The sequence below is a fragment of the Sinocyclocheilus rhinocerous genome, unplaced genomic scaffold (genome assembly GCF_001515625.1).
Source record: "Sinocyclocheilus rhinocerous isolate Xijiao unplaced genomic scaffold, SAMN03320098_v1.1 scaffold2520, whole genome shotgun sequence".
Taxonomy (NCBI): domain Eukaryota; kingdom Metazoa; phylum Chordata; class Actinopteri; order Cypriniformes; family Cyprinidae; genus Sinocyclocheilus; species Sinocyclocheilus rhinocerous.
The window spans coordinates 119622-126909 of record NW_015646379.1 but is presented as its reverse complement, the minus strand read 5'-3'; the positions used below and the strand labels follow the sequence as shown (position 1 = coordinate 126909).

The 7288-nt window shown below is 36.4% G+C and overlaps 1 long non-coding RNA gene across 2 annotated transcripts; it reads right to left on the bottom strand.

Moving 5' to 3' along the window:
- Positions 1-1840: 1840 nt before the first annotated feature.
- Positions 1841-3497, bottom strand: LOC107707729 (uncharacterized). Of its 2 annotated transcripts, none has more exons than XR_001636297.1 (3): positions 3407-3497; positions 2603-2684; positions 1841-1950 (listed from the first exon to the last, which is right to left on the bottom strand). It is a non-coding gene; the product is annotated as an uncharacterized LOC107707729 (long non-coding RNA). The 2 variants fall into 2 exon arrangements; XR_001636296.1 differs by lacking the exon at positions 1841-1950 and adding an exon at positions 2287-2394.
- Between the last annotated feature and the right edge of the window lie 3791 nt (positions 3498-7288).

The following is a 7288-nucleotide window of genomic DNA, read 5'->3' as shown; positions in this document are numbered from 1 at the left end:
TCATTGAAAGCGTGCTGACTTTATAGTGTGATATATAGTGTATAATCTCAATTATAGTGTGGTTTGGTAGCTCCACAGCTCAGCAGAGAAGTCAGATTAGTAACATAATACGGGCTGCTTCGAAAATTATTGGTTGCGATCTCCCCACTATTGACAAGAATTATGTCTTACGTTTGCAGAAGAAAGGTCTAACAATCTTGAAAGATTCCTTGAATCCAGCCAGACACCTCTTTACGCCTCTACTTTCAGGCAGACGCCTTAGAGCAATTAAAGGGGTGGTTGATTGCGATTTCACGTTTTTAACGTTAGTTAGTGTGTAGTGTTGCTGTTTGAGCATAAACAATATCTGCAAAGTTACGAAGCTGAAAGTTCAATGCAAATGGAGATATCGTTTTTTAAAATTCTGCCAGTTTAATGCCTACAAATACAGCTGGTAGGGACTACAACGAGTTACTTCCCAGGTTCGTGACATCACAAACCCAGATAAACCCCGCCCTCGGGAAAAGGCAGCAAAGGGGGCGAGGCCATGCTGCTCTGCTTTAGAGAAGAGGAAGAGAACACTAGAGGTGCACGTAAAAATCTGTTAATATATGAATCGCCATTCTGTCTTCTAACGATTCTAATGGATTCACAAGTTTCAAAATCAATGTTCTAAAGCAGCGGTTCTTAATACTGTTCCTTGCATCCCCTGCTCTGCATCTCTCTCTCTCTCTCTCTCTCAGCTCAGCTCCAATATAACTGTTAACTGTTAATATAACTCCAATAACTGTTCCAATTATACACTTATTTTCACATAGCTATAAGAAGCGTTAAACATGGATGCGCGTGCAGTTAATACACATATATATATATATATATATGTGTATGTATGTATTTTAATGTATGTTATTATTGTTGATGAGCTCAAGCAAAATTCTGAACAACTAGGTTGTTATGGCAATAAATAAATTAAATATTGTAGAAAATACTATATACACTATTTTGACAATATAAAATGCTATAATAATATTTATATAAAAATGTACCCTAGATCAGTCTGTGTATCTCCACTCTTAAACTCTATCATACGACCCATAGACGCGTCACTCCTCATAGACACACAGCTGGGCTCTGCTTCTGATCTCTTCTGATGAACTGAACTATAACAGAGAGAGAATAAAGTGAATCCTCTGAATTACCATATTTAACAAAGTATACTTATATATTATTTAAACAATCACTTTAAAAAGCACTTCAGAATCATTTACACTATTTTATTACAAAAGATGTTATATAGAACTTATTTCACAAATGTGTCTCTCTGTGTAACACTATATATGTTAAAATATCAGCTAAAGATATTTAAAAATAAAGATAACACTGTTTTGATAACATAAAATTACATGTTGTAATAATATTTATATAAAAATGTACCTGAGATCAGTATTTGTATCTTCACTCTTAAAATCTATTGGATGTTCCATAGACCAATCACTCTGCATCCCCTGCTCTGCATCTCTCTCTCTCTCTCTCTCTCAGCTCAGCTCCAATATAACTGTTAACTGCTAATCTAAATCCAAGAACTGTTCCAATTATACACTTATTTTCACATAGCTATAAGAAGCGTTAAACATGGACGCACGTGCAGTTGCCATACTGTAATAAAGCTTTAATCAGATTAAAACCGTATAACATAAGCAGTAGCATTTACAAATAACAGCGTATCTAAAAGTATGAGACAACAACAAACAAAAAACATAGGCCTACCATTAAAAGCCGGGCTTGCACAGGTTCTGCACGATCCTCTTCAATAATATCCTCTGCTTATGCTATAATAATATTTATATAAAAATGTACCCTAGATCAGTCTGTGTATCTCCACTCTTAAACTCTATTATACGACCCATAGACGCGTCACTCCTCATAGACACACAGCTGGGCTCTGCTTCTGATCTCTTCTGCTGAACTGAACTATAACAGAGAGAGATTAAAGTCAATCCTTTGAACATTTAACAAAGTGCATCTCCATATATTATTTAAACATTCACTTTAAAAAGCACTTCAGGATCATTTAATTCATACTATTTTATTACAAAAGTTATTAAATAGAATTGAGTGCTTTCACAAATGCATTTCTCTGTTTAACACTATGTTAAAATGTCAGATAAAAATATCTATTAGCAATGTACAAGAAGAATTTCTGATACATTGTAGAAAATACTACTGTATATTAAATACTATACACTGTTTTAATAATATAAATTGACATGCTATAATATTTATATAGGCCTACAAATGTACCTGAGATCAGACTTTATATCTTCACTCTTAAACTCTATTATACGACCCATAGACGCGTCACTCCTCATAGACACACAGCTGGGCTCTGCTTCTGATCTCTTCTGATGAACTGAACTATAACAAAACAGATTAGATCCTTTATGATAATCATTTTATTTTAAGGTCTTTAAGTATTTTTCATCAGAAACACTCCATGAGGAGGCTTTTTGACCTTTTTTTCTATAAAACTTTACTTTTAACCTCCAGACAGAAAAAAAAGCACGATGGAGACTCCCATCTCCCATCATTCAATGTGATTTAATACAGTGTTTATTCAAAGTACCTGCATCCTGGAGAACAATCTTCATCTGTGGATGTTTGTGTGTCATCCATGATGAAGCAGAATCTGATCTCCAGCACTGACTCTGAATAGAAATGACAAACAAACACAAACAGGTCTGATTACACCTGGTCACTAAAAGCGTTTTCTCTGATAACATATCTATCCGATCGTGAAAAGATAGAAAAGGTGTAAATACCCTCTGAAAGGCTTTCGAGACGGATTTAAATCACTTCAGACGAAATTGGACAAGTGTAAATGCATCTGGTTGTTTGAAAACACATGTAATTTTTACTCTTCCCAAAATGTTAAAATAATAAACGTGTGAGAGCGTTATAGGCAAGATGGCAGCGCGCTACAACATGCATCAGCTACAACATGCATCGCCGCAGATGAGTGGAGTATGTTTTCAAGAAGCAGACGCTCAAACTTCAGCAAATGAAATTGAAAGTAAGTCGCAGACGCTCAACACAATCATCTTCATTAAAAGTAGAGAGACTAACTTATCTTTCCAGTCCCTCTTCTGTTGTGGTCTTTCATCTTCAAATTAGCCGATTATTAATAAAATGCAGCACATCTGTTCTACGTGAAGTCGGTTGGATTTGCAATTGGAGCTCGGATTTGTATCCGTTTTGGGAAGACACATTTATGTGGCCAAGTATAAAATGGAACCGTTTTCACAATGTTAGTCGTGTGTTAACAAATGATCAAATACACCACAGACAACACCAAACACCAATCAAACCACGTTCATCTGCTTGCAAAAGAAAGTATTAAAACATACGAAAATATACGTCCTTCACTCACCTTATTTACACACAGATTCACAAAATCCACCGCCTTTCTTGCTGCACGTAAAATCGTGCTTTAGCTCAACTCTGAACATTTGCTTTCACTTTTGAATTGTGACGCAGACAATGATGCTTCACTTCCGCGCGCGATCTCAAGTCTCATCCGGTGCGTTTGATCCAGTTTCTCCTGAATGAACGATTACAGACATTACACTAGCATAGTATTAGATACATCAGATCACACTTAAAGCGCCGTAAAGTTACTTTAATCTTCAATATTCGCTAAATGATTAAATACAAGTAAACTGCTTCACAACAACATCCCACAGTTAATAAAACCCCACAATCATAAGGTTAAACAATAAAAATGCATAAACAAGAAAAATTATATGAAATGTAAAGTATGAATATAACAATAAACAATTAAATAAAATGAATGAATAAAAATAATCAAGTGTTAAATTACATAAATGGCTAGGCTACTGATTATATATTATTGTATGATCATATGATTAAGTGATAAATTAATAAAAACAAGGAAATAAAACAACACAAATGTATAACTGCCCTCTTGAAGATTTGCACATTTGCAGATCTTAGACTAGCCACTCAAAACATTTCATGACTATCTAAGAGTGATAGTTATTCATTCCTGTTGCTGCTGCAGTCTTAGGCACTGGAATAATGGTTGATGTCTTGAGACAGACTGGCACTAAAGTGAGATGTTGAATATGTCTGTCCATACTCCTGTGAGCTCATGAGCACAGGCTCTCAGAACCAGTCCAGAGATACTGTCTGGGACTGCTGCTTTCCTGGGATTGATGCGCTGCAGTGTACACCTCACATCTCAGCACACACACTGAGAGGCACCTCATCTCACTATAGTCAGTGATGATGTTTATGCCCTTCCACATACTCCACGGGTCATTAGTAAAAAAAATGACCTTGTATTTTGTGTGACCTTTTCATTCTAGCCACCAAATTTCTCCTCACTGTTCTCAGTGCCCTCTGTCTCCCGATCTAAAGGCTTTAGGAGACACCGCACCTCTCCATTTAGCCAGGGCTTCTGGTTGGGGCAGATGGCAATCCTCCTGGATTACAATACATTTGCTGACATAACTGCAAACAGATGACACATACTCTTCCAGGTCCACCCTTTGTCCATTAGTCGCAGCCTCTCTGAAGATCTGCCAGTCGGTTTTCTCAAAGCAATCCTGCAGCATGGGGACAGCTGTGCTGGGCCACACTGTGATGGTCTTCTGTGTGGGCTTATTGTGTATAAGCACAGAACGGTGGGTAGGAATCAGCATGATGGCGATATGTTCAGAGAAACCCAAATGGATGTATATGCATCCCGTCTATTGGTATAAACCTGGTCTAGCGTGTAATTTCCCCTGGTTGCTATGGAGAGATGTTCATAAAACTGAGGCAGAGTGTCCATCAGCTTAACATGATTAAAATCCCAGCTACCACAAGAAACGCCTCTGGATTCTTATTTTGAAGCTCCCCGATGTGGTCATGAAGCTCTCTGAGGGCCATGCTAGCGTTAGCACTCGGGGGAACTTACACAGACACAATGTACACAACTGTAAATTCCCTTGGCTAATAATATGGCCGGCACTTCAGCGTCAAATATTCCACCACTTCAGAACAATGGCTGCTTACCAGAGAACAGTTTGTGCACCAGTGTTTGTTAATGTAGACAGTGTGTCCCCCTCTTCAATTTCTCCCGTTTATCACGGTCAGCTCAGAAGAAGAGCAGCTCCTCGATCTGGAACGCTGTGTTGGGCATATCATGGTTTAGCCATTTCTCTGTCAGCAAAAGTGCACAGCAATTCCTCATTACCTTGTACCTGTTCATTAGAAGTCACAGTAAGTCCATTTTGTTGTTTAGCAAGCAGACAATAGCCAGAAAGAATGTCAGAAAGGTTGTCGGTAGCCGAGAAGCCGCCGTGTTCTGTGGTTAGACATGAAATCATTTACGAAATGATTTGCGAACCTGCTCCAAAGTTCTGATCTGAAATTATGGTTTGCGATTCATTTGATTCAGATAGCAGCACCCCAAGTGGTTAAAACAATGTGACCAAAACACTGAGTTGTCTTGTGCATCGCTGTTTGATAAAAACTGACCTTTTTGTGAAATTTCACTAATGTGACCACACCTCATACTTGCCACATCTGTGACTTTTTAGTGCTTTATTTTCATCAGGTTCAAGGGTGTAGAATTTAGTAGAGATGCTATGACATGTCCCTACCAATATCCAGAGACTACTAAATTGTCCCTAGCAATAATTTTGAAATACCAATTAAATGTCTGTTGTCTGCTGTTATGTTCCCACCAATGGATTTTGGATGATAGATGATATTTCCAGCAATCGACTATTGGTGCTGTTTAATCATCAAAACTGATCAATCAGTCGACCTTTATTATTCATTGCTTTTGAAACAGAAATCCAGCAATACATTAAATCAAGCTATTTCATCCTCAAATAACTAGTATAGATAGTATGCACATTGGGACGTAGGCACTAACTCCTCTTGATCACTGGAGATCATGTGTAATACACTACAGCTACTAAAACATGAACACCAGTGATTCAGACTGAGAGCAAGTTCATTTGCTGTAAAGAAACACATTTTCATTTACTAGAAACATTTAGAAACATTGGTGTCAATATTGATATAATGAGAATTTTGATTACAGATGTTTGCGTTTTGGCAAAAATGAGCACAGATATTGTTGAGATTACTTCTGAAAACTCAAGAAGAGAAACGTGAGATTATATGTCTTTTAATATGTCTTTCAAGTGAAATATTTGAGAAACAAGAGATTTCAGCTGAAGTTTAATCTCCATTTATGAGAGACAGTTGAGATATTAAGAAGATTTTTATGTGAGCATATTTACTTTGTGTTCTGTTTATATCTAAGCAGGTTAAACGTTCATTATCCAAACATCATAAGTTATCCCAGGTGAAAAAAGTAGGCTACACTTTCATAATGTAGGCTATTAAAGTGCTTTATTTTTGCGCACTAATTTTGTACTTAATATACCTACTGAAAATTATTATTTAGTACTTAAGATAAACTTAAGATCATATAAGTGTAGGCTACTCAACTGTGCTATTTTGGAACACCATGAATATAAACTAAAATGCGCTTTTATCATACTATCTCTGTATTAAAAAAAATTATTTAGTCACCACTTGTAGTGCACTTGAGTGTACTAGTGTATGAAAGATGGGTTCATTTAGGTTCATATTCATGTTGTCCCAAAATAGCACAGTTGAGTACAAGATGATCAAGTTTATCTTAATAAGTACTAAATTATCATTTTTAGTATATTAAATACAAAATTAGTGTGAGAAAATTGAGCACTTTAGGTATATTATGGAAGTGCACTTTTTTCAGCTGGGTAATAGTGCTGGGGGGGGGGTTCACCTTAAGACGACACGTGAATATAGAGCTGGATTTTTGTTTATGTGAAATTTAGCTAGCAGAAAACTTGAGTTATATTTTTCTATATTCTCTTTTGAGCAGCCAAAGAAAACTTCTTTAAAACATGAAAAAAAGTCACAAAATGAGATTAGATGAACATCAATAAATGTCTCTGTGTGGGTAAAAAACAAGTGAATGAATCTTCCTCAGAAGAGACAAAAACAGCAACTCACTTCAATGTCTGACTTGTATTATAATTACATCCATAAGCTTTTTGTGAAATTTGGAGTAACTCCAAACTGTTTTTATTTTAAATTAATCTGTTTTTGACCTCTTCATATTTAAGGAGAGAATATAGTTTCCAAAGTCAGACATCGCTTGTTATGATTTTCAAGGGTGTAGAATTTAGTAGAGACGCTATGACATGATCCTACCAATATCCAGACACTACTAAATTGTCCC